Source organism: Pseudochaenichthys georgianus, unplaced genomic scaffold (assembly GCF_902827115.2).
Source record: "Pseudochaenichthys georgianus unplaced genomic scaffold, fPseGeo1.2 scaffold_999_arrow_ctg1, whole genome shotgun sequence".
NCBI lineage: Eukaryota > Metazoa > Chordata > Actinopteri > Perciformes > Channichthyidae > Pseudochaenichthys > Pseudochaenichthys georgianus.
The window spans coordinates 5,863-27,225 of NW_027263519.1; the positions used below are offsets into that span (position 1 = coordinate 5,863).

Here is a 21,363-nt window from a genome sequence, read left to right on the forward strand (position 1 = left end):
ATATTTATTATCGGTCACATTATATCAATGGAACATAATGATGACAGTTCATCACAAATGAATGAATGTTGTTTTGGCGATTAGGCCCAAGTTTTAGTAGGATATCAATCGGGAAGGGAAGAACCGTTTCCGATGAACCCCCAAAAGAATGCAGGATGAAGTACTGAATGTGAATCTTACCTTGCGGGATGCGGCGGAAATCTATGGATGAAAAGGAGGTTAATACATGTGAGGATTTAAGCGACTGATGCCTCCCGGGCATCCTTCCTGGACGTACAGGGCTTCCCGGCCGTACGGGGCATCCCGGACAGACGGGGCAACCCGGATGGGGCTTCCTGGACATACAGGGCGTCCCGGAAGTACGGGGCATCCCGGAGGGGGCATCCTGGCCGTACAGGGCGTCCCGGACGTACGGGGCATCCCGGGTGAGCGGGGACTACCCGGACGCACCGAGCGACCCGACCAGTGCCCCGGGTGCCCGGAACGTGCGAGGCTTCCCGAATGTGCGGGGTAACCTGACTTTAGCAGGGAAACATAATACGGACCGGAGGTTTCACGACCCGGACATACGGGGCTTCCCGGAAGAACGGGGCATCCTGGACATACAGGGCAACCCGGACATACGGGGCTTCCTGGCCGTACAGGGCATCCTGGATCGTACAGGGCATCCACACAGGGCTTCCCGGACGTACGGGGCATCCCGGAGGGGGCATCCTGGCCGTACAGGGCGTCCCGGACGTACGGGGCATCCCGGGTGAGCGGGGACTACCCGGACGCACCGAGCGACCCGACCAGTGCCCCGGGTGCCCGGAACGTGCGAGGCTTCCCGAACATTTTTTTGCGGGGCAACCTGCTTTAGCAGGGACACATTATACAACCCGAAGGTTTTACAGCCTGGACATGCAGGTTTAAATAACAGAATTGAACATGAGCCGTAGGGCAACATACGTGCTGACATGCTAAGAACCACCACCAGTTATATGCATACGTACCAATTTGTTTAAGGTTGGAGAGACCTTTGGATAGCCAGCACGGCATTGAGGTCAGGGCGGATGTAGGATGAGAAAGCGGAGGAGGACCACCGTCCGAGTTGTTGCAGGGATGAGGACGAGACGCCTTGATTGGCAGCGGAAGTAGCTGCGCCTATTCTGAAGGAGTGCCCCGTGTGTAGAAGGGGTGATAACCCGGATTTAATGAGGACTTGTTTTAAATAGATGTTGAACTGTCGTTGCGTTTAAAGGAAAATTCCCTGAGATAAGGAATAATGGTGAGAGAGGATTAGAGGTAGGTCTAAGCCGTAGAAACTTGATCATGGCCTTATAAGGGCAGAACTGGGAGTCGATGCGGGCGGCGATGACGGAGCAGGCGCCGCCGCATTTGGAGTGTTTAAAGATATAAACTAAAGTGGCTAGCGTGAAAGGATATGTCAGAAAGCTGACGTCTCGATTGGAATCGAAAGTAAGGGAAGCGGTGGTAAATTCGCCTGGTCTGAGAAAGGCATAAAAGCTAGGAGAAATAGAGCGTCGAGTAGTGCATCGATATAAGGGGAGAATAACCCACTTCTAAGTTTGGAGAGCATGAGGCGTAAAGTGGAGAGTGTAATAGGGCGTCTCCGGTCTAAGACGGGGGAACAGTTTTAATGAGACCTTTGAGGATGAGTTTGACTGACTGGTTTGCGAACAGGCTGGGAAAGCCGAGATCGGAACGCGAACGTTAAACTGAACTCCTGCTAAGAGGCCCCGGATGTATTGGGGTTTGAGGTGGCGATCAGTGGCGCAGTAGCACATGAAGGCACACACGGTGGAGATGAGAACAGGTTTAAGTGTGATGCCTACGGAAAAGCAAAATGTCGCAAACATTCTCCAAGTGAATCATATGTTTTGAGGGTGGACGCGCTAAGCCCTTCCTCATAGACCTGCTGATTCGAGGTGCCTTTCTAGGGGGCTTCTATTTAAGAGAGAGAGAGGAGATGCAGGGGAGGAATCCTGACGGGTTGAGTGCTGGCTCCTGGGCAGAGGTTCCGGAACGTCTTGTGGGCTGACTGCGGTAATCTATGGATGAAATGAGAGATTAACATGTGGATTAAACGATCTGCCGGAATCACTGCCGGGCTTACTGTACATCATAAGATGCTGACCCGAAGGTCGACGGCCGGAATCAGCGCCGGACTTACGAGAACGCTACCACTAAACAACGGCCGGAATCGCTGCCAGGCTTACTGTTCTCTGCTGGGCTTACTGTACATCATAAGATGCTTGACCCGAGAGCCACCGGCCGGAATCAGGCCGGGCTTACGTACTACCACTAAACAACGGCCGGAATCACTGCCGGGCTTACTGTACATCATAGGATGCTGACTCGGAAGTCAACGGCCGGAATCAGCGCCGGGCTTACGTGAACACTACCACTAAACCTTGCCGACACGATGGTCGATGACCTGCGATGCAGGGTTAAAATGCACAGATGAACACTACCACTAAATGTATAAATACCAGGAAAGAGAGATCTTGGATGGCCGTCTGGTTGTTGTAGGGATGAGGAATAATTACCTTGATTGCGGCAGGGTTGCTGCACCTATCCTGGATGAAGCCCTGGAATGCTATTAAGACACCACCACCAGTTATATGCATGTTTACCATAGGTAAACAGAGATCTAGGATTGCCGGCACGAGTCGATGTCCGGGGGAAGAGGGAGATGTAGACAATGTAATGCAGCTGTTAGCTTGAGTACAATGAGACATGAATGTTATATCCTGGCTTATCGTAAGCCATGTGAGCATGACCAATATAAATGAGACAATATGCGCAGCATAAAATGATGTATGCTTAGGTAAATACTGAAACATGACCCATGATATGGGACTAGCTTAATTACGCCACGGTGAGACATAGATGCACTTGATTGGGTGATTAGACTGTCTTCTATCATATTACGTGAGCTTCTCTTTCTCCCTGAAGAAACTCCCCAAAGACCCCACGGATGGGCAGCATCAGTGAATAAAACGAAGACTCATTGAGTGTCTGAGTGAGTAGATACGCCGCTGCTAATGTGTGGCGTTAATGCGGGTGGGGGGGGGTTGAAAGATTATTTTCCATGTGGTTCCTGGCGCGAGGTACTGGCAAAGCTGCGGTTGCGCCTGGGGCATACAGACCTTGGATGAGCGTCCTTGCAGGACTGCAGATGTGGAGGAATGTACGATATGGGTGGTAGCAGACGTTTTCGTTAAAGTTATGATAAATCTCTCGTCTTGCCTATGCTGCACCTGACGGCTTTGACTATTATTCCCGGAAAACAGCCCAACAAAATAAAATACTCAGTTACCTCTAATCATTAACCCATGTTTGTATAATTTAGTGAACTCTGTGTGTTGCTGCTAGCATACATGACACCTAACGTGAAAACGTTACTCGTGGATGGGGCTACAGAGCTGCTAGACAGTCGAAAACGGTGCATTCCTCTGTCTGAATGTGCTGCACTTTTGATAAATATTTAGACAAAAGCTAAACTCTTATTGCACTTAGGCAACGAGCATTCTCCACGTCGAGACGGGTAAAGTTTAACCACACCTCGGAGCGCGTTCTCTCCGCCACCTCCGCAGAGTGCTCCGCTGCATGGAGCAGCTGCGTGTGTGTAAACTGCCCCGCCCCCTCGCACGCAGACCGGGAGAGAGATCTCGTCTGATCGAAAATACATCATAGACGCATTTGTTTGTCTTTTGCTTATTAGAAATGAGTTGGCGCCATTCATTTCGGGTAACGCTGTGTTGAAGCTTGAAACTGCGTTAGTTACTGAGCATTGTAATGCGTAGTAATTACCCGACTGCATTAATAATGCAAGTAATACGTTACTGAAACTCCATACTGTAACACGTTACACCCAACACTGCCTGGAAACTCACCTTACCCTGAACTAAAGGTAGCAATGCATCGTATTGAACTTCCTGTCGGCTCCCAGACCGTAGTCGAGGAAAGGGGGGGGTGGGGGGTGACTCTCTGTCGTCTCCCAGGGCAGAAGCAACACGCTTCGGGTTCAATAACCCATTTTTTCGGAAAGACTGGAGAGAGGCGAGCTCTTCTTGGGAGGTCGTTGCATTTATTTAGCTCTTCTGTTTCGTAAGATCACAGAAATTCCTTTTTCTGCTGCCTTGTTTACTTCTAGAAAACATGAATCCCGCTCGCTCTACCATACCATGCCCAGCACACCTGCACGCGCCACACCCCTCTCTTAAAGGGGTAGTGATCTCGCTCTGCATGCCCCGAATGTCATGACCATATAACGAAACATCTCGTGAATTTGCTGCAACTGCCTTTAGAGGTGAGGCGCAGGAGGAAGTAGCTCCAATGGGATGTAGCTTGAGCCCTGCCTGCCTGCAGGAGGGGTTGTGGTTGAAGCCAGAATGGGTAAAGCTTCGCATGCGATGAGGACCCGTTCCGCGTGAAGCCGGAAGCGCCGCATTTGAGCGGCCATGAAACCAGTGATACCCTCTTGAGAGACTGAAGGCGTACGTCAATTGTTTGGGTGAAGTAGCCCGTTTCCATTAAACTGGAGGAACTTCCGTGGAGCCCGATTTCCTTGTCTTTTCCTCCCAAGTCCGGGTTTGCGGGCGGCCGGCTTGAACCGCTAGCCGACTGGGGAATGCCGCCTGTAGCTTAATCCGCCAGACTGCGGAGCTGATGAATAATGCCTGGAGCTGGGACGAAGCCCTGCTGCTGCTTGCGCGTTGACACCTGGAAGACAGCTGATAGAACAGGGGAGAGCATATATAGAGGGGTTAACAGGTGCGATGATTAGCCCTGTAATGAAGGGGCGTGATAGGTTTAGCTGAGGAGAGGCGCTCCCTGTCATTTAGATGCAGGGAGCAAGTATTGCCATGACGCGCAATACGGAGTGTTAGGTCTTCCTGTCTGAACTTGCGCTAAGCTTCATCACCATATGAGGCTTACAACCAAAACACATTCAGAGAACCATTGACTTCCAGACAGGAAGTGGTGAAAGTCTTTTCCGGGGTTTGAGGACTGATTCTTGCACCTCTCTGCTGCCACACACTCCGATAGACAGCAGGGTTCGTACGGGTGCTGGAAATCCTTGAACATGCTTGAAACTTAAATAAAAACATCTATTTTGATTCTGACTTTTCTACATCCAACTCATCCAATAAACCGTCACGGCAGCCTTACCTTACTGATCCCTCTTCAAATGGAAAAACACACGTGACTTTACCAGCAGAGAGAAGATGGATTAGTACAGTATGAATGTGACTAATAAAGAGCACTTTGATTATTAAGTATTATTCTGTTGATCGATGTCATTACATTTGGTGAAAAGCTCATAAGGACTTGTTTAAGACTCGTTTGTCAAAGTTTAGGACTTGACTTGAACTTGCCCATCCTGACTTGAGACTTGACTCGGACTTGAGCGCAAAGACTTGAGACTTACTTGTGACTTGCAAAACAATGACCACCTCTGCAGAATGCCTACATGCCTCAACATCCTGATTTTGGCACATCTTGTAAATTAGTTACATTTAGCTTTGTGTTTTTATTTAAGTTCATAGTTTTTGATATGAAGCAGATTTAATGATATCCTACGGTCGCTGATGTGCGGATGTTGTCGTCTTCTGATAACTTTGTTGAGCTTGTTTTTAGCTGCATGTCCTTGATCTCACTGAACAAAGTAAGATAAGGTAGGATAGTAATAGTAAGATAAGATAAGAACATGTGAACTGCTTCAGCTGAGGAGGCTGGATATGAATCAGAGGAGGAGCTGCAGTCAGGGGAGGGAAGTTGAAACTGAAAGTATGAAGTCAGACTTGTCAGACTGCCAGACGCCATTTTACAGCTCGGAGCAGGAGGACAACAGGGTGAGTGTGAACACCAGGATCTGCTTCCTAACACATTCATTATTTACTCTGTTTTACTGGATGTCCGAAAAGAACTTCTTGGTTAAAAATCAGCGTCCTTGAGTCCATTGAGACTTCTGCAAGTGTTGTAAACTTGTATTATTTCCTGTTTCCTCATTTATCAGAGTTACATAACATGTGACAGACCAGCGCAGACAAAATGGAGAGCGGCCTGCAGTCTGACTGATTTCATGTATTTTAACCAAGTTCATTATTAAGGTGTGTGTGTGTGTGTGTGTGTGTGTGTGTGTGTGTGTGTGTCCGTCCAGTGTTACTGCTTTATCTCTCAGACTGGAGAAGATGAGTGATTTAAAAGATGAGGAAGAGGAGCGAGGAAATTAAAGGGCCGGTGTCAGTACCATGGTTGCGGTCGGATAGTTTAAAAATCAGCTCCTAAGTTCTAACCCTATCGTCTATCCCTTGACTTCTGAGTGAAAGGTCACAGGGTTAAGGGATAGTGGATAGGAGCAGGGCCGTATCCAGGATTTCCTAAATACCGAGGTCCAAACATGCTAGGGGGGTTCGGGGGATACCCCCCGAGATTTTTGGGATTTTAATGATTTAGGTGCTTTTTAAGTCCTGTGGGGGGTCACACATTGGATAATATATTGATTTCAAACCATGTCAGTGGGCTGACAATGTCAGCATAAATAATCTTTAAAGTGTAATGCATAAGAATCAGCTGATTGTTACTATTAATGATCTGGACATGCAGAAGAGACATTGTCCATGTCTCTCTCCTTTCCATAACCTGCAGCCTCTCTTCCATCGTCTTTAGTCTCTCTGTCTTCTTCCTGTTCATTACTCTCTCTCTCCTCTACTCTTTCTCTTTGTTCAATCTCTCCCTCGTTGTTCACTGTTTGCTCCTCCTCACTTGTCTCCTCCTCACTTGTCTCCTCCTCACTTGTCGCTCCTGCCAGTGAATTAAAAGCAATTCAGCTATTTAGTTCATTTCACTTGTTTGTTTGCATTCTTTTTTTAATTTAAATCTGTTTTGTTTGATTCTCAAAAGAGAACAAAGATGTAAGCAAATTGTGTTTTATACTATTGTATGTTATTATGACATCATAAAGATGTATGTTTTAAAATTATGCCTATTGTAAATGAAGACTATTGTTATAGATACATAGATAGATAAATAGATGGGCTTATTAAGCCTACATTATTTTTGTGTGACTCCAGTTCCTCCCTGACTTCCATCACTCTCTCTCTCTCTGCCTGTCCCGTCTCTTCCTTACCAAAGCTGAGCTTCGACTGACGTAGTCTTTTCATTATATCTGAGTCAGTGTAAAAAGAAAATAATACAATGTTATATCTTCAACGTTTTACTCAAATTGAAATGAAAGAAAAGCATTACAACGTAATCCTTCTGACATTGGATGAACGTAATTAACTTTAGCTCTCTAGCTAGTTTATTCACGCAATTTAAACCAAAGTATAGCCTATAGTAGCAATATAAGTTAGTGTGCTGTTGTCGGACGTCCACAGACTAACGTAGAGCGTTCACACAGGATCTGCTGGTCATATGATGTCCTGATGAACAGGAACACAAGCAGCCCGCTGGACTCAGATCTCTAGATACCTCATCACTCCTTCGCTGCTCCGGTACAAGTCCGAGCTGCGGTGGTTTGTTGATACATGTCGTCTTCTTCTGTTTGCTTTAACAGAGGCTACGTAGTTATGCAGCGCCCCCATCGTCAGTAAATGGAAGTACTACAAAGAACCCCGTTTAGTGCAATTATTTCACAAGTTTTGTAAACACAGCTCGGAAAATATTACCGAGGTCCGGACCTCGGTGACCTCAATGGTAGATACGGCCATGGATAGGAGAATTCAAAAGGACTTAAGAGAAGAGACTGCGGTACTTTAGAGAATCGACTGCACTTTCACTATCCGACGTGCAGTGTTGGGAAAGTTCACTTTCTACATGAACTAGTTCAGTTCACAGTTCACATATTTTAAAATGAACTAGTTCAGTTCATAGTTCATAATTCAAAATTTTGAACTAAAGTTCATGGTTTCAAAAATGAACTAATTTATAGTTCATAGTTCTTTTTTCAATACGTTGCTGCGAGCTATTATTTGTCTCCTGTACGATGTTAATGGGCCATTTCAATTTTTACAATATCCTCAGAGGGCCGTACAAGTTATTGACCTCTGCTTAAAAAACTAAAATCACAGCTCATTCATTTCATTCTGTGCAAAGAAAAAGCAACCTCCTAATCCAGATATCTCACCATGACTCGCGTATGCATGCACGTGCAGGGTGTGGCGTGACCACCTAAACAGAAAGATAATTTATGGACACAAGATGTGTGCAAATGTATTTAGTTTCCTATCCATGTGAACATGGTTTAAGTGGGGGGGACCTAACCTCCTCTAGAGGGGTCCGGGGGGCATGCTCCCCTGGCAAGATGTGTTGCACTTTGAGAGCAACATTAGGAGATCTATGGACACATCTCTCAACACCCAAACACAACTGTAAGCAGATTTTCTTTTAATTTATGGATATTTGACAAATCACTACCCTTTCAAACTGTATTCTTCTTTATTAATAACTGTCTTATAGTATTTTATACCTGTTTACTTTATTCTCTTATTTTTTTTATAACTATAATGATCATATAAAGATGTGCCTTTACCTCACTGGTTGTAGACAAAGCTTCTTATATTCGTTAGCATAGCTAGCTAACCAGATGCTAATGACAACAACACAGTTATTATAGTATGACAGATGAGCAGATCGCCACTGGGCTTTCAACTAAAGACACAGCCACGCAGAAACTGCGGCATGTGTATGGACTTATCGGTACTGTAAATTCTGAAGTGCTGGAGTGGCGTTCTGGTGCTCTCCGTCAGAACTGCACCCCTGTCAGTCGAGACATATACCACGTGATGACACGTTAGGCTCGTGTTGTGTTCAAGGACCCTGACCTTGGCCAGGAAAAACAGGTACTCGCTTGTTTAATTTTTTTGCGGTCTAGATTTCTTTCATTTTTTTATTTTTTGCGTGTGTTTATAAATTACCTCGAGGGCCGTACCAAATTGTCTCGCGGGCCGTATACGGCCGGAGGCCGGAGGTTCCCCACCCCTGCCGTAGAGTCTCACTCTGAGCGAGTGCTGCTGCAGCTGCTCTCGGCTTCGTCCATACTAATTCATTCATTCATTCATTCATTCAATGCTCGCCGGTTCCGCGGTTCCACATTGTTTGTTGTGAGGAGTCTGATATATTTAGTATATTTATATTTTAGTGCGACAGCCAGGGGTGACAGGCGCGTACGCGTCACAGGCAGCTTGCTGTTGCCAGATTGGGTGGTTTTCCGCATTATTTTGAAGCCTGTTTACGGTGTGTTTTAACTGGGTTTTCGGCTGAAAGGCATATGAAATCTGGCACACTTTTGAACGCCGTTATAATACAGTGCTGAGAATGAACGCACGTTTGAACGCCGTTATACAGCGCTGAGAATGAACGCGTTCTCAATTACGTTCATCTAGCGGAAATACAGTACGTTCAGTTCACGTTCGCCCAAAATATGAACGCGTTCATGAACGATCGTTCATTGAACGCGTTCAGGTACATCACTGCCGACGTGTTTATGATGCGCCAGCGGACGTCATGAATGTGCGTCTGCTGCTGTGGGGAAACCATGGAAACTACAGTTTCCTATACAGCGGACTACAACATGGATGTTCAATAAGAACGAGGGACTGCTGTGAACTCATCTGGAGACTCTGCACCGTGCTCTGATGCTGCTGCTTTGCTTTATGAACGTAGACAACAGAGAAACATATTCTTCAGGACCAAAGTTGGAATTGAAATAAAAAAGGAAAGTGAAACTTCTGCTCGTCCCCCTCTCCCTCCGGTCCACATTAATACCAATGATCCCAATACGTATGATTGATTAAAATATAAATCAATACAGATGTATTTATTATAAACGTTAGTCCTTAACATCTATCTCTGTGTATATCACCATTCAAACATCTTTTAGAAGCTGAACAAACCCCACACAGCTCAGTGAAGACTGTGAAATGTTGACTTTATTTGATCATTTCAGTAAAAACTAACGTTCATATTTCTCTCTTTGATTATAATACTGATGAACGTTCAGAACAAAGCACTTTGTAACTTACCACATACGTTTTAAAAAGCTTAATAAGCACTGTAACTTTCATGATATCATTTCTCCGTCATAATCGGTTGTTTCCGTGAACGGCCGACTGTTGAGTGACGGCAAATGCTGCGGCTGCAATGCATTGTGGGGCAGCATTTTCTCCTCTCCTTTCAGTAAGGGAGGTCCAGTGGTTCCGAAGCTAAAGGAGGTTATAAAGGAAGTTTGAAACCTCCTTTCCTTTCATTTTGAGAATTGGAACGGCACTTAACATGGCTGCCACTGAGGGACCTCCGGGTCATTTCACTTGGTTAGGAAGGTTCCTAAGCTAAATGGACTATTGGACTGCAGCCCGAGTACCAGAAAATATACATTTAAAAAAAAAAAAAAAAACTTTTCATTGTTAGGGGGGCCACAGGGGCCCCCTAGAACCGCCCCTAGAACCGCCCCTGGAACGAGCGTGTTCAGTTAGCATATATGCTAACTGAACGTCGAGCATGTCAAGCTAAGAGCTAAGATATATATATATATATTAGTGCTGTCAAAATTATCGCGTTAACGGCGGTAATTAATTTTTTGAATTAATTGCGTTAAAATATTTAACGCATTTAACGCATGTGCAGAATGGCCCGCCCCATACGTGCCACCAGTGGCAGCGCCAGGGTATGGCTGGGGTAGGCTGCACCCATACCAAGAAATGGCTTAGCCCCACCATGAAAAATGATGTTAAAGTAAGCAAAATAAAGTCTGCCAACTCGCGGAGTAACTTGCACAGACAGCAGTTAGTCAGACTGATTTCAGTAGCCACGGTTTTGAAAACTTTTGTCACGTAGTGATCGTCTTCTCAAGAGAACATCTTTGATAACGGCGTGGTGTTGTTGCAGGAAGTCCCGACGGAGAATACTTTTGCTGTAGTTCAGGGCAGAGCCATATCATAGTAATAATATGGCTCTGGTACAGGGGTGCACATAACTGGTACGCAGGTTATGTGGTAATCGAGAGCGTGCTGTCATACTCCATCTCGGGGTGGTATGCAGGATGCTCAGCTGCGGACAAGAAAGCCCTGCAGAGAGTGATCAGGATGGCAGAGAAAACCATCGGCTGCCCCCTGCCCTCTCTGGAACACATCTCCACCTCCCGCTGCCGCAGCAGAGCTAATAAAATCATAAAGGACATCTCTCACCCAGGTCACAGACTGTCCTCTCTCCTGCCTTCTGGGAGGAGAGACAGGAGCTTCAAGTCACGGACAAACAGACTCAAAAACAGCTTCTACCCCTGGGCCGTCAGGCTGCTCAACCACCACACATAATAATAACTGTAACCATTCTCACACATACACACACTTTTAATGCACTTTATATACTATTTTTTGATGTCAATATTTTTAACTATTTATTCCCCCGTATGATTGTATGTCCTATTGCTGTGTTTTTTGGTGTTATGTATTTGTTTGTATATTTTTTGCACACCGGGACAGAGTTGCACTCTGCATCTCGTTATACTTTGTGTATAGTGACAATAAAAGGCTTTAACTTTAACTAATCTGAAATGCGTACCGTCACTTGTGTCACAAAGCGCATTTGCGTACCGACGTACTTGTGAAGCTTTTCCAGAAGGCGGTTAGATCACCGGACGACAGAGTCGGTCTCCGTGTGCACAGACAGGCTGCTGTTAACGTCGGTCTGAACAACGGAACTGTGCCAACTGGCTGCGGAGGGAGACTCCCCCCTTCACTGGAGAACTGCGCTAAAACAGCTGATCACAACGTTCACACTCTGTGGTCACGAAGTACTCCACTAGCCCCCCCCCCCCGACTTTCCTGAAGTACTCCCCCGTTGATAGAAATCAACACGTAATGAATTAAGACCCCACGGTTTGATGATTGATAGGTGTGTGGGTTGTCTTTCATTTTGACATGCAGACAAATGTTATAATACACATAGATACTGTATGTTAAATTGATATATCCGCCTTCTTTCATTTATCTTTCCATTCCCAACAATATACATAAATAAATGGCATATTTTGGACATAGTTCGAATGGTGATTAATCTGATTAATTAATTTTTAAGCTGTGATTAATCTGATTAAAAATTGTAATCGTTTGACAGCCCTAATATATATATATGTATTCCATTCCTTTACATTTAATATTTAAAATACAAATTAGCAAAATAAACACAATTACACTGTGCTAAACAGCCAAATGGACAAACAAACGAGAACCTAAATAGTATGTAATTATATCTAAAACCACAATACGTTAATTACCTGTACTCGTGCGCCATATTGTTTGTTGTCTGTTCTCCTCCATGGCCAGGTCGACTATTTTCATTTCCTCGCTCCTCGGTCCTCGTCTCACCGGAAGTTGATTTGTCTGCGCCATCTTGAGTAGCGTCCCATGGCTCTTATTGCTGCCAGAGGAGCAAGGAGCGATAACCGAGGAACCACCAGACCAGAGCCATTTAATAAAAGAGTTACGACATCTCCGTTCACTCCAATGGACCACTTTTTTACAGCAATGGCGGATCGTGGAGCCTCTCAATCGTTCCCCGGAAGTTAGCGCCAAGGCTGGCAGAGCTGTGGAGTTGCTGCATAATAGACCGTTCGTGACGGACTTTTAAAGGTAAGAAGAAGTTTAAAGATGTATATTGCGGATATTATCAGTACATCTGATTCAAATGAACATGTGTATTAAAGGATGTCAGTGGATTATCCCTAAATTAGTAGATTTAGGGAACGTTTACAGATAACAGATTAAGCTAGCATACCGAAGCAAGTTAGCAACACACGTTGAACAGCCTTTTAATTGTAAATTCCGTTCTCTTAATGTCATTTCGTCCAACATGTTGAATTAGAGAAGAGGGGCTTCTAAGCGGGATTGTATGCGGGGGTGGAGGGAGTTAAATATTAGATCAATATAACTTTGGTGCGTGTAAGAGTGAGTGTTTTTAGCAGAGCCATATTGTGTCCTTGTGATTCTGTTGATTATTACCTGTCTGTATAATGTTGCAGCCCAGCTGATTCTGGATTGATGGCAAAGGGAGAGGGACTTAAGTGAGAGTGAAAATACAAGGTACGTTTAATACTACTGTTTTATATAAGTAAACACGTTATCTCCCCAAGGCAATAGGTGTGCTATATAGGTGTGTATAACCCTTTCTCCTGTCTGTTACTCCCTCTCTCAGCACAAGAACCAGAGGGGGATTCAATGGAGCCTGAATACCTGCACTGAGACCCTCACCCGCACCCTGAGTCTCAACTCTGTGTTTTTCAAGCCTTTCCCTGTTTTTTTGTATTAAACACAACCTGATCTCACCAGAATGCGTGACTCCACCACGACTCCTTAACACCACAATGCGTGGTGGAGTCACGAACTTTGTTACATTTGCGTGTCGGCACCACGCAAACAACCCCAATGTAAAGTGAATGAGGCTCCTTTGTCGTGGTGCACACACGCATTTCTACAACGTGCATTGTGTGTAATGCAACTGTTAATTTTATTACATTAGTTTGTTTTTAAGGAAGGCCAGAGCTTCAGCTGTGTCAAATAGATTGTTCCCTTTAGTTAACGTTATTTAAAAGATAATGATCATGTCTTGTATTACGAGCATCCATTCCCATTGGATAACGGAGAATTTTACACCCGGAAGTAAGTAGCCTATTCTCCTTACTGTCGATTGATTTTACAGTGATATCTGCACTACTCATCGACTAAAAAACACCAAATTGTCCTTGTTAATTACACAACATTGATTGGTTTGAATTGTGTGCAATGCTTTTGTATTTTCCCCCTTCAATTCGGAGAAACAAATATATTTTCGGGGTTTTTGGACGGCAGAAGACACTACACTACCCAGAATCCTCAGCTATCGTTTGGGACTACACCATGAACCCCGTGATCAGTCCTCAAGCTCTGTGATTGGTTGACCTCCAACTGCATTCCATATGAAAAAAAAGGTTTCGTAAAAGAGAAAATCACACTTTATTCAGCAGTGCTTGCTTTACTCTTTGAAAGTCACCACATGAATGCATTGTAATAAATGGTTTGGCTGCATTAAATATTACACATCTGTCGTAGTTCTTTATTTATCTACAGAGATCGGGCATCAGAATACACCGGAAACTATTCTTTTACCGTTCTGTTTTAATTTCACAATAAAGTTAGTAGTAATATTTTGTTTTGATATTATTGTTTAGACGACTGGGTCATGTTAAGACCATCTTTTGGTTGCTATGGGTTTTTCCATCGCTTTTGTGTTACAAATATCAAAACAATAACAAAATAATATTCGTCGTAAACTAAACCGGAAACAGCAGTATATTTTATTTTGTTAACACTGTAAACTTGACAGCCTTTTAACCCAAACCACCTACTGGCTAAAGCACGTTATTACACGTTTAGAGTAATTGCAATGCAGGAAGATTGTGTTGCTTTTTAATGACTGTTTAAAATGCCTTTTTCTTAATGTCTTTCATTTTTGTAACGCACTTTTGAATGTGTTATATTTTATGAAAACATTCAAATATTAAGAGTACATACAAAATAGTGGGAAAGTAGAAGGTCAATTATATAAATATAGAATAGAAAATATCAAGAAGATACTCAAATGATATCTAGAGTAAAACAGTTTAGTGCCTGATAGGAGGATGTGCTAACTAATAAGGCTTTAATTAAAGAAATGTGCAGAGTACGACAGTGTAATGGTGGAAGTATACACACACATTGATAGATGTCTTGTAATGCACTGTTGATGAACCTGTGACCCAAGTTTTTCATTCATTGCATAACTACGCTATTGTGTATATGATATGTCAATAAACCTTAGACAATCTTGAAATCTTGAAAGGGATGTGCAAAATAGCAATTATATACAGTCTTTAATGAACTATTAGAGAATAACGAGTAATGAATATGCTTTTTAAACGGATCTGCAGATAAATATTTAGTCTTCTCAAGCAACCAACTATCAAATATCTCGCCTGATTGTTGGCACTTGACAATCACCTTCACTGAATTTCATTCAGGTGTAACTAAAGTCTGATTTAAGGGTTGTTTATATTTCACATCATTAATCCAAATCTGTAAAGTAACTAAAATAAATGTAGTGGAGTAAAAATACCAGGTTAACCTTAAAGAAAGCCCTCAGGATTATAAAAGACCACCATCACCCCAGCCACAAACGGTTCTGTCTGATACAGTCTGGCAGGCGGTACCACAGCATCCGGACTAAACCCACCAGACACAGAGACAGCTTCATCCCACAGGCCAGAAGACTATTAAACACCTGAACTTAGAAATAACATTCATCTGGCTGCTACTTAGAAATTATTTATCTAATATATCATATTCCAATCACTTGTATATAGACTCTTATTGCACTATTTCACTATTTTTTCTGTGCATCTGTTTTATTGCGTAGCACTGTTGGAGGAGCCTGTGACCTAAGGGGGGGGGGGGGGGGGTAGGACACGTTCGATTCCTGTTTTGAATAGTGTGCCGTCGATGGGTTTCATTCCATTTCAAAGTCCTTTTGGACGCTCTGTGTAAACGTCGCGCATCCAATCACAGAGGTTGAGGACTGATCACGGGGTTTGTCAAGATAAGCACATGGTGTAGTCCCAAACGATAGCTGAGGATTCTGGGTAGTGTAGTGTCTTCTGCCGTCCTAAAACTCCGAAAACATATTTGTTTCTCCGAATCGAAGGGGGGAAAATACAAAAGCATTGTACACAATTCAAACCAATCAATGTTGTGTAATTAACAAGGACAATTTGGTGTTTTTTAGTCGATGAGTAGTGCAGATATCACTGTAAAATCAATCGACAGTAAGGAGAATAGGCTACTTACTTCCGGGTTGTAAAAATGCTCCGTTATCCAATGGGAATGGACGCTCGTAATACAATACAGGGGACATGATCATTATCTTTTAAATAACGTTAACTGAAGGGAACAATCTAGTTGACACAGCTGAAGCTCTGGCCTTCCTTAAAAACTAACTAATTTAATAAAAATAACAGTTGCATTACACACAATGCACGTTGTAGAAATGCGTGTGTGCACCACGACAAAGGAGCCTCATTCACTTTACATTGGGGTTGTTTGCGTGGTGCCGACACGCAAATGTAACAAAGTTCGTGACTCCACCACGCATTGTGGTGTTAAGGAGTCGTGGTGGAGTCACGCATTCTGGTGAGATCAGGTTGATTAAACAACACATTAAGCTCTCCCAATGGTGTGGTTTTCGTTTTGTGAAAAAGTGCAAATGCAGTGTTTGTATATAAATCACATATTTTGTTGCTGTTGGTCGTGAAATTGCTCCGCTCTGTGTCAGTGGGGAAGCCGTACATTCGTACTCCTTTCTCTGAGCGATTTGAGCATCCCCAGGCAGCACAGAAAACCATGGTGGCGACTAGGAGGCAGCACAGCAAACCATGGTGGCGACTAGGAGGCAGCACAGCAAACCAGGACAACACGGAGGAAAAGGCACCGACAAACTGCATGATATGCTCTTCTATGTTTATTGAATTCCATGTATTTGCAATGGATGTTCCTAAAGCAACACATTTAACATCATCATCATATCCTGTCGGTCACCTGTCCTTTCTGAAAGCCATAAAGACGACATTAGTCATTTAGATAACTTGTGTCCTCAGTTACCAGGGGATTACTGAAACTACCATGCATTTAAGAAAATGGTAGAAATGAATCCAATCTGAATTTTAAAGCATTACTTTAGATCCCCTCCCTCTAAATGTATCAATAAACATTAGGAAGTGATGCTCCTGACTACCATACAAGTTTAAGAAGATAATATTGGTTTGAAAGAATTCAAAGCTATAAATAAACAGCAACAGGCTCTTTAACAAGGCACTGTTAGTAACATGTAAACTAGTTGTTCACACTAATCCTAATATTATCACTTAATATTAGCAAATTCTATTTTATTTTTTAAAACATATTGATGTAAATACATACACATATCGATTTGTTGTATAAATATTGCAAATCAAAACCTTTATTCACTAATAATTACCACACATCGTAGTTCTATCTCCTGTTATCAATGCATTCACATTGCCCGCCATGAGCTTCCGGGGAACGATCCTCGTCTACATGAACCACGTGACGATAACCGTTTTTGGACTTCCGGTGTCGTAACTCTTCTATCTATATGGAGCTGCTTTCGTTTTACATTTTCATTTATTGTCATTTCCATTCAGTCGTTAAGTGCTATTAAAATGTGATTGTGCTGCATATCCACACAAACACACAAAGTGTGCAATGAATGTTCATCTAACTGGGTTTTGAAAGATAACATATCTCTTTTTCTTTTCTCAATTATTTTATTTTTATTGTGCACCAGTGGCGGCTGGTGGAAAATATTTTTGGTGGGGCTGTTGATATAGTGAGTAAAACATTTATTTTTTGGTTGCGTTTCCACTTGGCCTAGTTCCGGCTAGCGGGTCCTAATTCACAGTTTTTCTGGCCCCATAACATCGAGGTTCTAGGGCCAGGAACAACCAGGCTGAGTCGGGCTGAGTATCAGTGTTGGGAAAGTTCACTTTCTACATGAACTAGTTCAGTTCACAGTTCACAAATTTTAAAATGAACTAGTTCAGTTCATAGTTCATAGTTCAAAATGTTGAACTAAAGTTCATGGTTTCAAAAATGAACTAATTTATAGTTCATAGTTATTTTTTCAATACGTTGCTGCGAGCTATTATTTGTCTCCTGTACGATGTTAATGGGCCATTTCAATTTTTACAATATCCTCAGAGGGCCGTACAAGTTATTGACCTCTGCTTAAAAAACTAAAATCACAGCCCATTCATTTCATTCTGTGCAAAGAAAAAGCAACCTCTTAATCCAGATATCTCACCATGACTCGCGTATGCATGCACGTGCACGGTGCGGCGTGACCACCAAAACAGAAATATATGGACACAAGATGTGTGCAAATGTATTTAGTTTCCTATCCATGTGAACATGATTTAAGTGGGGGGGACCTAACCTCCTCTAGGGGGGTCCGGGGGGCATGCTCCCCTGGCAAGATTTGTTGCACTATGAGAGCAACATTAGGAGATCTATGGACACATCTCTCAACACCCAAACACAACTGTAAGCAGATTTTCTTTTAATTTATGGATATTTGACAAATCACTCCCCTTTGAAACTGTATTCTTCTTTATTAATAACTGTCATATAGTATTTTATACCTGTTTACTTTATTCTCTTGTTTTTTTTATAACTATAATGATCATATAAAGATGTGCCTTTACCTCACTGGTTGTAGACAAAGCTTCTTATATTCGTTAGCATAGCTAGCTAACCAGATGCTAATGATAACAACACAGTTATTGACTGTATGCTCAGTGTGACAGATGAGCAGATCGCCACTGGGCTTTCAACTAAAGACACAGCCACGCAGAAACTGCGGCATGTGTATGCAGTGGCGTTTCTATATGTACAAAGGTGGTGGGGCACAAAAAACTCAGAATTCTATATATAAGCTTCTGCAGAGAGGTTCATGGCTGGTGAGGCACTGGCACTGACTCTTCAGGTTTACAAATATATTAGATGAAAATATATTATTTTCAAAAGCTTTTTTTGTCTGATGCTTCAATTACTTTTAAACAGACAGTTCAACAGAAGGATACCCAAAAAAATGTAATTTTATCATTTAAATATTGAATTGTTCTCTCTTAGTAAGATCGCATTTTCAATAAAATTGCAGTCTTACCTTGACTTGAAGATTAAGTCCATTTGCCTATCCTTCTGCCTATCCTTCTGGACATAAGGAGGACTTTTGTAAAAGTCCTCCTTATCTTCTTGTAGTTTCAAAAGTCTATCATAAATCTAATCTAATCAATAGATTTTTGATTCGAAAATGATAAAAGTAGGGTAGACATGTGGATATTATCCGGCTGAACAAAACGTACATTTATCTAACAGCTACGTTTCCCACAGATCTTATTTTGAGCTATTTTCTAAAATCCTATGGAGAAATCTCGTTGCTTTTTTGTGGAGGGAAGCCATGCGCAGCTGACTTCCTGGTTTTAGGACGCCTCACTGCAGCTCTCTCGTCTCCTCTTCACACACCACACTTTTCGCGGCACACGTACTTACAGTGTTACGACTGGAGCACACAAAAACTGATAGGACCCAAATGCACGACTCTAGACAAAAGATGATTCAAAAAAAGGTTTTACTGTGATGATAAAACAAGGTAATCCATTCACAAGGTTCAAAACGATCTGGCACTTGGCACAGGGAACACACAGAATATATACAGAAGCAAGGGACTCCACAGGTGCAAACAATAAGGGCGGGGCAGGTAATCAGGTCCGTGGACAAACAGGCAAGGTAGGAATCGAACTACCTGAAATGAGAAATGACAAAGTAAAACAGGAAATGGCAGACACGGACTTGACAATATAGACTCAGAGAAATAATACTAACAGATCTGACGAGACACAACAGTACCCCCTCCTCTACGGCCGACTCCGGACGGCCCAGAGTCCTGTGGATTAAGTCTGAAAAAGTCCTTTATCAGTTTCTGATCCACAACAAAACTTGCTGGTACCCACGACCGATGTTCTGGACCGTATCCTTTCCAGTCTACAAGGAACTGTCGGCCGCGTCCTCTCTTCCTGACTGCTAGCAGTTTCTTGACGTCATATATCAGACCGCCGTCTAACATCTGGGGGGGAGGAGGAGGCTTGGATGGAGGAACCAAACGACTCTCCCGAACCGGTTTGACTTTGGCAACATGAAAGGTCGGATGGACTCTCAAGGACCTGGGCAGGCGCAGACGAACAGCCACCGGGTTAACAACTTTCGTTATGGGAAACGGACCCACAAACCTCGGAGCCAGCTTCCTGGAGGCCACACACAGGGGCAGATCACAGGGGTTTGTAGGCAGGTGCCGGACGACGATGTCGATCTGCTGTCTTTTTCATGCGAGCAGCACTCTTCAGGAGAACCTGGCGAGCTCCTGCCCAGACTCTGTGACACCGCCTCACCAGGGCATGTGCTGACGGTACAGTCACTTCCTTCTCTACTTCCGGAAACAGAGGAGGTTGGTAACCATAGGCGCAGTGAAAAGGGGAGAGACCCGTGGCAGATGTAGGTTGGGTGTTGTGGGCATACTCCACCCATATCAGCTGCTTGCTCCAAGTTGTGGGATTCTGGGACACCAGACACCGTAAACACGTCTCTAGTTCCTGGTTGATCCTCTCTGATTGACCATTAGCCTGTGGGTGGTAACCAGATGTGAGGCTGGGAGTGGCTCCTATCAGGCTGCAGAACTCCTTCCAAAACTGGGAAACGAACTGCGGCCCACGGTCTGACACCACATCTCGAGGAAATCCATGCAGCCTGAAAACATGAGATAAGAGCGCTTCTGCTGTCTCTTTAGCAGAGGGATATTTGGGCATGGGGATAAAGTGAGTCATTTTGGTAAATCTGTCAACAACAGTGCAAATGGTGGTGTTACCTGCAGAGGGAGGCAGTCCAGTGACAAAATCCAGCGAGATGTCAGACCATGGGCGGCTTGGAATGGACAAAGGTTGCAGTAGACCCATAGGAGACTGGGTCGAGGTCTTATTCCGAGCACAGGTAGTGCAGGCTGCCACATACTCAGTAACCTCCTTCTCCATTTTAGGCCACCAAAACCTTTGCTTTATCATGTACATAGTTCGTCTGATACCTGGATGACATGTTAATACAGATGTGTGAGCCCAGTGAATCACATCAGAACGGACAGATGGGGGAACAAAGAGACGGTTAGGGGGGCCACCACTGGGTACGCTTTTTCCCTCTAAAGCTTGATTTACCTTAGCCTCAATTGGCCATGTCACCCCTCCTATCACCTGAGTGGGCGGTAAAATGGACTCTGTCTCCTTGGAAAGAGCCTCTGGGTCAAAAAGCCTGGATAACGCGTCTGGTTTGGCGTTCTGTGAGCCAGGACGGTAGGAGAGAGTGAAGTTAAACCTATTGAAAAATAAGGTCCATCGTGCCTGTCTGGAGTTTAACCTCTTAGCCTTGCGTATGTACTCCAAATTTTTGTGGTCTGTCCACACAATAAATGGCTGTTTTGCCCCTTCTAGCCAGTGCCTCCACTCATCCAGTGCTACCTTCACGGCTAATAACTCTCTATTGCCTACATCATAGTTCCGTTCAGCCGCAGTCAACTTACGGGAAAGGTAGGCACATGGATGGAGCTTACTGTCTTTCTCTGCCCTCTGTGAGAGGACCGCCCCGATGCCCTCGTTGGAGGCATCCACCTCCACCGTGAACTGCCGTTGGGAATCCGGGATGGTAAGTATTGGAGCTGTAGTGAAAACTT

General features: G+C 43.8%; 1 long non-coding RNA gene across 2 annotated transcripts; it reads left to right on the forward strand.

Annotated features, from left to right (window-relative positions):
• The first annotated feature begins 5,766 nt into the window (after positions 1-5,766).
• Positions 5,767-14,225, forward strand: LOC139433697 (uncharacterized). 2 transcript variants are annotated; one of them, XR_011643083.1, is made up of 4 exons: positions 5,767-5,861; positions 12,532-12,638; positions 13,028-13,088; positions 13,201-14,216. It is a non-coding gene; the product is annotated as an uncharacterized lncRNA (long non-coding RNA). The 2 variants fall into 2 exon arrangements; XR_011643082.1 differs by lacking the exon at positions 5,767-5,861 and having other exon boundaries at positions 12,149-12,638; positions 13,201-14,225.
• The last annotated feature ends 7,138 nt before the right edge of the window (positions 14,226-21,363 follow it).